The sequence below is a fragment of the Chelonia mydas genome, chromosome 1 (assembly GCF_015237465.2).
Source record: "Chelonia mydas isolate rCheMyd1 chromosome 1, rCheMyd1.pri.v2, whole genome shotgun sequence".
Lineage (NCBI taxonomy): Eukaryota > Metazoa > Chordata > Testudines > Cheloniidae > Chelonia > Chelonia mydas.
This window is the reverse complement of record NC_057849.1, coordinates 217,759,251-217,769,080: the sequence shown is the minus strand read 5'-3', so window position 1 is coordinate 217,769,080 and position 9,830 is coordinate 217,759,251.

The following is a 9,830-nucleotide window of genomic DNA, read 5'->3' as shown; positions in this document are numbered from 1 at the left end:
CCCAAAACCTTGCACCCCACTTCCTGGACAAGGTTTGGTAAAAAAAGCCTCACCAATTTGCCTAGGTGACTACAGACCCAGACCCTTGGATCTTAAGAACAATGAACAATCCTCCCAACACTTGCACCCCCCTTTCCTGGAAAATGTTGGATAACAAGCCTCACCAATTTGCATAGGTGACCACAGACCCAAACCCTTGGATCTGAGAACAATGAAAAAGCATTCAGTTTTCTTACAAAAAGACTTTTAATAAAAATAGAAGTAAATAGAGATAAAGAAATCCCCCCTGTAAAATCAGGATGGTAGATACCTTACAGGGTAATTAGATTCAAAACATAGAGAACCCCTCTAGGCAAAACCTTAAGTTACAAAAAAGATACACAGACGGAAATAGTTATTCTATTCAGCACAATTCTTTTCTCAGCCATTTAAAGAAATCATAATCTAACACGTACCTAGCTAGATTACTTACTAAAAGTTCTAAGACTCCATTCCTGGTCTATCCCCAGCAACGACAGAATATAGACAGACACACAGACCCTTTGTTTCTCTCCCTCCTCCCAGCTTTTGAAAGTATCTTGTCTCCTCATTGGTCATTTTGGTCAGGTGCCAGCGAGGTTACCTTTAGCTTCTTAACCCTTTACAGGTGAGAGGAGATTTCCTCTGGCCAGGAGGGATTTTAAAGGGGTTTACCCTTCCCTTTATATTTATGACAGGCTGTTACTCTGAAACCTGTCATCATATAAAGTGTCTCCCAATTCCATACAGCATCTCATGCGAAACCCCTGTTCAAACCCCTTCTCATCAGGAAAAGGGGGGGAATTGAACTGTGGTCTACTATATCCCAGCTGAATGCCCTAATGACTGGGCTAAAGGTTATAAGGGAGGTCACCTCCTCCCACACCCAGCCATTGTGTGTGGCATGAGGTGTGCACTGGTACTGTTCTTGCATGAAATAGGTTGGTTGCCTGACTCCAGGAGGGGGTTCCCAGCTGTGGATCCCAAGCAGACATAGGCTAACTCCCTGAAAAGGGAAGGGCTTCAGATGCACCCCTCCCTTTGGTGTCTGTGATTGGCTAGCTTATGCAGCTCCCCACCTAGATGCTCCTTTTTGTGGATCCCATTATTAGGCACTTATCTCTCCCCATGCATTGTATCGGGAGTCTTGGTGCCTAGCCCAGCATTTATGGATTCCATTGGGTGGCTAGGCACCTAACAGCTAGGCACGGCCATTCTGATCATTGCACCACCTAAGTCCAGACCTTAGTTCCTTTTTTGTACTGGAGAAAGGCGAGGCATCCTTTGCTGTCCTCCGCCTCTGGCTGTTTCTTTGCCTGCATGAGGAAGGACACTCTCCGCTTTTTCTTAGCCTGTCAAATATAACTACATTACATGTTCTTTATGGTCAATAGATGGCATAAATCCAAATCAATGTTTGATGTGCTAGAGCTGCAACCTATCATGCCAAGCCCATTTCCAGATTTAAGTGCAAGATTTGAAGGCAAGCCCAAGCTGATTCTTTCCCCATATCTACTGCAAACTACATTCATAGTCATGAATTAGTCACTTAATCTCCACACACCTCTGCTTCTTCATCTACAAAATAGTGACACCACCAGCTCCGTCACACAGGCTACATTCCTGAATGCTTTCACAGCACTTTGAAATTCTTGGGTGGGGGGCACAGCAGTTGTTCCCTACCCTGACTACACTCTCATATTCCCCGATTGTGGATGAGGAAGAAGAAAGGAAAATAGAGCAGGAAGGCTCAGGAGGTGATCAGACACAGGAAGAGTTGACCTGGACTGTGGATTCCACCAGAGGGGAAGGTCTCTGAGCCTTTCCCCGACCCACATGGTGGATCAGCAGAGACTGCAGGGATTGTTTTCCTTCCTTTTCCCCATGCTGGCAAGTGATGAGGTTATCTGCGTAAAACAGCAGATTTGAGCCACAAAAGTGGCCAAACTGAGGGCTGCCGTGAATCTCTGAGGAGAGCAAATCTGCCAATAAGTGCAGGACCCACCAAGGTAGAGGAGGAACTTTGTCACACAGCTTAGGTTAAAAGCTTCCCCAAGGCACAAATCCTTTCCCTGTCCTTGGACAGTATTGCTGTCACCACCAACTGATTTAGACAAACATTCAGGAAAAGGAGCATTTGTAGTCCCTATTTCCCCAAAATATCCCCCCAAGCCCCTTCACCCCATTTTCTGGGGAGGCTTAAGAATAATATACCAAACAATTGCCTTTAATATAAGTACAGACCATAGATTCATAGATACTAAGGTCAGAAGGGACCATTATGATCATCTGGACCGACCTCCTGCACAACGCAGGCCACAGAATCTCACCCACCCAGACCAGACCTTTTATCTTTAGGACACTAAAATCAATCAGGCTTTTAAAAGAAGAACTTTATTATAAAGAAAAAAGTAAAAGAAGCACCTCTGTAAAATCAGGATGGAAGGTAACTTTACAGGGTGATAAAAAGATTTAAAACACAGAGGACGCCCCTCTGGACTTAGCTTCACAGTTCTAAAAACAAGAATAAACTACCTCTTAGCATAGGGAAAAGTCACAAGCTAAAACAAAAGATAATCTAATGCATTTCCTTGCCATTACTTACAATTTTGTAATCTTAGATGCTCATTTCAGGTATGTTTTTAGAAGATGTTTTTCCAGCCTGGTCTCTCTCTCTCTCTCTACAGAGAGGGAACAAAACAAAGAGAACACAACAAACCCTCCCCCCTAGATTTGAAAGTATCTTCTTTCCTCATTGGCACTTTTGGTCAGGTGCCAACTAGGTTATTTGAGCTTCTTACCCCTTACAGGTAAAGATTCAGTACAGCTACCCAGGAGGGATTTTATGCTACCCTTAGCTGTATGTTTATGACACGCCCCCCAAATCATAGACGGTGCTGGACAGCCTGTTCCACATTGGCTGTGATTTTTTCCTGGAGCTCTAGGAGAAAACAGAGCTAATAAGACACATGCACCTCTAGATATACTACTGATTATATAAAAACTAACAATATTTCCCACATTTTAAGGATGATTTTAACCAGTTGATTCTGGGAAACTTTCATAAGAGAGTGCATCAGCCACTTTGTTAGAAGCTCCCGAAATGTGTTCTATTTCAAAATCAAAATCTTGGAGAGCTAAACCCCACTGAAGAAGTTTTTTGTTATTTTCTTTCATGGTATGAAGCCACTTCAGTGCAGCATGGTTGGTCTGCAGCTGGAAATGTCATCCCCAAACGTATGGGCGTAGCTTTTCCAGAGCGTCCACAATGGTGTAACATTCCTTTTCAGTGATTGACCAGTGGCTTTCCCTCTCAGACAGCTTCTTGCTGAGAAACACGACAGGATGGAATTCTTGATACAGTCCTTCCTGCATTAAGACTGCTCCCACACCACACTCAGATGCATCTGTGGTTACTAGGAAACGTTTGTCAAAGTCTGGGGCCCTTAGCACAGGGTCAGACATGAGTGTCGCTTTAAGCTGGTTAAAGGCCTTCTGATACTCTTCAGTCTACTGAATTGCATTTGGCGGTTTCTTTTTGGTCAGGTCTGTCAGTGGGGCAGCAATTTGGCTGTAGTGCGGTACAAATTGTCTGTACTATCCGGCCAAGCCTAAGAAGGATTGGAACTGTTTCTTTGATTTTGGGACAGGCCACTTTTGGATAGCATTCACTTTGGCCTGTAGGGGGTTGATAGTTCCTTGACCCACCTGGTGTCCAAGGTACATCACTCTGTTTAGGCCTATTTGACACTTTTTAGCCTTAACAGTTAGTCCTGCCTCCCTTATGCGCTCAAAGACTTTTCGTAGATGCTCCAGGTGTTCTGCCCATGAATCAGAAAATATGGCCACATTGTCAAGATAGGCAACTGCAGATTCTCCCAATCCTGCTAGGAGACTATCTACAAGTTTCTGGAAGGTGGCAGATGTATTTCGCAGCCCTAAAGGGAGCACATTACATTCATACAGCCCCTTATGGGTGACGAAGGCTGACCTTTCCTTGGCAGATTCATCTAGCAGTACTTGCCAGTACCCCTTGGTTAAGTCTAAGGTAGAGATGAACTGTTCACATCCCAGTTTCTCCAATAGCTCATCTGTGCGTGGCATTGGATAGTTTTCTGGGCGAGTTACAGCATTTAGCTTACAATAGTCCACACAGAAGCGTATTTCCCCATCTGGTTTGGGAACTAGAACCACTGGAGATGCCCATGCACTTTCAGAGGGGTGGATTACATGCATCTGTAGCATGTTCTGGATCTCCTGTTCTATAGCAGTTTTGGCTTGAGGAGCCACCCGGTAAGGTTGGGCTCTAATTGGGTAAGCATTACTTGTGTCAATGGAGTGGTATGCCTGTTCGGTGCATCGTGGGGTGGCTGAGAACATTGGCGCGAAGCTAGTGCACAACTCCTTGATCTTTGCATACGTCCGAGGGTCATGGAGAGTTTACCTCTTCCACGCCACCAGCACTTTTTCCTTCATAGTAGACACCTTTAGGCCACTCAGCATCGTCTCCTCCCTGGGCTGCAAATTGAAGAACTTTTAACTCTCTGGAATAGAAGGGTTTTAGAGATTTAACATGGTACACGTCAGGCTTTAGGTTTGAGGCTGGGCACACTATAAGATAGTTAACAGCTCCCATGCACTCCTGGATCATAAATGGCCCTTCCCATGATGCTTCCATCTTATAGGCCTGGAGCACCTTCAAGACCATGACCTGGTCCCCTACTTTGAAGGAATGCTCTCTGGCATGTTTATCAAACCAGGCCTTTTGCTCTTCCTGAGCATCTTTTAGGTTTTCTCTAGCAAGGGCTAAAGAGTCTCAGAGGGTGTTTTGTAGGTTGTTTACAAAGTCCAGAATGTTAGTTCCTGGAGAAGGCGTAAACCCCTCCCATTGCTGCTTCACCAACTGTAATGGCCCCTTAACCTTGCAGCCATACACATTTTTCAAATGGTGAAAAGCCCAAATTGTGATGTGGTACAGCCCTGTAGGCAAAGAGCAACTGCTGCAACACTAGGTCCCAATCATTGGAGTGCTCATTTACGAATTTACACATCATGGCCCCCAAAGTTCCATTAAACTTCTCCACCAGGCCATTTGTTTGATGATGGTAAGGGGTGGCAACCAAGTAGTTCACCCCATGAGTTTCCCAAAGACGTTTCAGGGTCCCTGCCAGGAACTTAGTTCCTGAATCCATAAGGATGTTGGAGGGCCAACCTACCCTGGCAAAAATGTCTGTTAATGCCTGGCACACCCTTTTAGCCCTGGTGTTGCTTAGAGCTACTGCTTCCGGCCGTCGGGTGGCAAAATTCATGAAAGTCAGTATGTACTGCTTTCCTCTGGGTGTCTTTTTCGGAAAAGGACCCAGAATATCCGCAGCTACTCGCTGAAATGTAACCTCAATGATGGGGAGTGGCTGGAGAGGGGCTTTGACCTGTTCTTGGGATTCTCCCACTCTTTGGCACACCTCACAAGACCAGAAATAAGTAGAAACGTCCTTGCCCATTCCCTCCCAGTGGAACGACTTCCCCAAATGGTTTTTGGTCCTGTTCACCCCAGCATGGCCCTAGGATGATTGTGGGCTAAGCTTAAGAGCTTTACCCGGGACTTAGTTGGAACTACCAACTGTCTCTGAGGATGCCAGTCCTCCTGGTGCCCACCAGAAAGAGTTTCCTTGTATAAAAGTCCTCTTTCTACAACAAACCTGGATCGATTAGAAGAGCTGAGAGTGGTCACTCCAGCCCACTGTCCAAGCTCTCTGGAGGCTTTCATCTGCTTCCTGCTCTGCCTGGAACTGTTCTCTTGATGCTGGAGACATCAGTTCTTTACTGGATTGTGGACCTGGGCTTGGTCCCTCTGGAAGCGATGCAGGTGATGGGGCTGTTTCTGTTGCCTGTGAACCGCTCTCCGCGGTTGCACTATGGGGTATTTCAGGCTCCAGCTGAGCCTCTTGCACAGGTTTATCTGCTGCTGCCAGGGCAGGCTCGGTGGTGCCCTCTGGTGTCGGGGTCGCAAGCACTGGATTCAGTGCTGGCAATGGTTCTGGTGCTGGTTGCTCCACCAGTTCTGGTTCTGGGAAATCTGTCAGCTATCACATCCAGGACAGTCTGGGCCCTACGATTCTTAGTAGCACTTGACCTCCAATCTACATCTGGGATATTAAAATCTCCCATAATCACACAATTCCCAGTAGTATTTATCTCATTAAAAACAATAAAAAAGGTCTCTATCCATATCAGGTCCTGGGGGCCTGTAGCATACTCAGGCACTATCCCAGGGGAGCATCTGGTAGCTTTCTTCCCCAAAATGATTTTGATCCAAACAGACTCTGTCTGATCTGTTCCATCACTTCTAATTTCTTTACAGTCTACCTCAGCCATGTCTACACTTACCGGGGATCGATGCTGCTGCACTAGACTCGCTACATTGACCACAGAGCGCTCTCCAATCAACTCGGGTACTCCACCTGACTGAGAGGAGTAAGGTAAGTCAACGGGAAAGTGTCTCTTGTCAATGCAGTGCAGTGAAGACACCGCAGTAAGTTGATCTAATTATGTCAACTCCAGCTATGTTATTCACATAGCTGGAGTTGGGTAACTTAGGTCAACTTACCCCGATATTGTAGATAAAGCCCTCATCATTAATATACAATGCTACTCCATCCACCACCTTTACCTTTATTTCTGTCTTACCTAAACAGCACATTCTCTTCAATACCTGTAACTCCAGTCATGACTACTATTCCATCATGTTTCTGTTATCCCTATAATATCTGGTTTCACTTCCTGCACCAGTCGTCCTAGTTCCTCCATTCTGTTACCCAGGATCCTTGCGCTGGTGTACAACCAGCTTAGTTTCTTCTGTTTGGCTTCACCCAGATTCCTCACCTGATTAGATACAGTCATTCTATTGCCAGTATCACCTACCTGACTGTTCATTCTCCTACCCACTGCTCTATCCTTTCTCCATTGCTGTAATCTCTTTCTTGATTTTCCTCCCAGTCAATATTAAGAGAGATGACAGCTGGGAGCTGGAAACCTTTAAGTGAGTGTCCTTGGTGGACCACGGAGGGGGAATAGTTTCTGGGCAACAGCACCAAACTTTTCTCTTTGAGCTGTCAAGGAAATTAAATGGAAGTAAATGGATAAGCAAGTGCTGGATCCCAGAACAGGGACTACTGGACCTAGGAGGTTTCTCCCATCTCTAACATCTGCATTTCCATGAGCTTCAACAAAACCGCCATACCTCACTGAAGCTGGAGAACAGGAACCCAAACAGCCTACACATAGGCATCATCACTACACAAGTGAGTTACAAAGTGACCGGAGAGGGCCCAAACATAAGCCTAACTGACTGGAAACTCAAATTGCTGGTAGAAGAGGCTCTGATTTAAACATATACCCCTAATGGTATTTTTAAAAATTACTTCCTCTCACCTCCAAGTCGTTTGAGTATCAAGAAAACCAGATGGCTTAGATTCTAGATTTCTTCAACTCAGTGAACTACAAAACATAAGACCCAAAACAAAACAAAAACCCACTGACAGATTAACCCCACGTCCCAGCCAATTTGGGGGCTCCCACAGGCACACCAGAACTTGGGTAGAAGTGGCAGAGCCCCACTAGCTCCAGAACTGTGGCCCCATCCCCTGCTCCCTGGCCAGGCTGGAAGCCAGAGCAAGGCTGTAATAAGAGCCTACCAGGGAGCCTGGGCCTCTGTGGGGAGCCCTGGTCCTTCCACCTGCCCTGGGAGGGGACCAGGATGCCAGAAAGCAGCCCTCAGCCTCGGATCCAGAGGCAGGGGCTCCAGTCCGGCCTCCTGCCCCTTCCCCAGGGCCTGCAGACATGGGGGAGAGGAGACCCTGCCCCGGCCGGGAGATGGAAGAGCCCTGGGAAGGTCACAGGCAGTGAGAAGCTGGGCAGGGAGAGCTCCTCCGGTGCAGCTCCCGCTGCTATTGGCCCTGTCTTAGCAGCAGACCTGCTGCCCCCTGCTGGGTCCCTCCTGCTCCTAGTGACAGGCTACCCCCACTGCCACCTGGGCTTTGTGCTTGAGGCAACCACATGCGGTACCACTCCTCCTTTTGCCTCTGAGCCAAGGCTTGCAGTTTGGGGGGCAACACCCTCTTACCCCTCCAAACTATTCCCATGCCGCTGCTGCTTTGCACCTGCCCAAGGATACTACATCCAGGTTAAAAAGTAGGGGGCCATGGGCCCCCTGGAACTCCGGTTCTGGCACTTCTGGGCCCCCAGAGTGTGGGGGGCCCAAATGTTCTGTGTGTCCAGGGCCCAATAAATCTTAACCTGCCTCTGCAAAAACCCCTGTAGAAACATTGATCAATAGTGATTGAATATTTTTTCTTAATTCCCAAAGATTCCAAATCAGAAGTGTGAATAGTCTTTCTGGTTATGATTTACGTATCAAATCTTAGGAGTTAAACCTAAACTTTTTTTCCTTTTGTGTTGCATAAAGAGAGTCTGAAGATTGATTGTTTTTAAATTCTAAATTAATTATTATTATTATAACACATTAGAAACTCAGATCCTATATTTTAAAGCAAAGAGGAAGAATGACAACTCTGGCAATTATTGCATGGCAAATCTAACATAAGAACGGCCATACTGGGTCAGACCAATGGTCCATCTAGCCCAGTATCCTCTCTTCCAACAGTGGCCAATGCCTGGTGCTTCAGAGGGAATGAACAGAACAGTAATCATCAAGTGTTCCATCCCCTATTTTCTTTACTTAGTAAAATGGTGAAATAATCAGTCTAATTTAATATCTTCATGAATAGTTTTGAAGGGTAAATAAAGAGCATGTTAATGAAATAAACAGATGATACTATCATGGAAGTGTTGGGAAAACTAGTGGGTCTGAAAATGAAGAGGGATTTAGAAAAATTGGAAACATGGACAGAGAGCAACAAAATTAGATCATCCAGGAAAAATGCAAACTAACAAGGCTGTAGTAAATTAACGGGAGAAGCCTAAAAGTCAGTATATCCTGGGGTGATAATGATCAAATTAGATACAATATGGTAAGGTGGGGGTGGGTGGGGAGGCAGTGTGATTCAGGATTTAAAGTACAGTGGCATCCCATCACAGGCCAGGGATATCATAATTCCGGGCTGGTAAGACCATGTCTGGAATATTGTGCTCAGTCTGGACATCTTATAATTACAAAAATGTAGACACACAAGGTGGGTGAGGTATTATCTTTTAGTGGATCAACTTCTGTTGGTAAAAGGTAGACAATTGGGAGGGAGTTCGGAGAAGGTCATGGGGCAGAAGGTATTGATTTATGGAGACAGAGAAATGTGGATAGCTGTCTAAATGATTATGTGGCACGATAGCCATCTGCAAACATTTGAAGGGTGTCTGCAGCAAGGGGAGAAACTGATACTTCAAATGGCACAATGGGCATCTATAACTAGAACTGCTTTGAAAAGAAAATTTAGGCTAAATACTGGGGGAGAATGGGTATGCTAATTCCTGACATTAAAGTTTTTAGGTCTGATGCTGAGGGCTGCACAGCACCTTGCACTCCCATTGAAGACACTCAGGATGAAACAACAGATCAGTCTGAATCAGGCAGAGCAGGGGCTTAAACCTCAGTCTCCCACATCCCCAACCAGCTCCCACATCACCAGGCTATAGAGTGCAGTAAAGTCTGTCTCTCAAAACCTTTCCACACAATGTTTCAGCTTTGACAAAACAGCATATTGCCATGAAATGTAATTTCACCAAAAAGGTTCCAACCAATTTTTCCATCATGGAACAAGAAGCCGGTTCGGAGCCTTTGATTTTAAGGTCATGGGGAC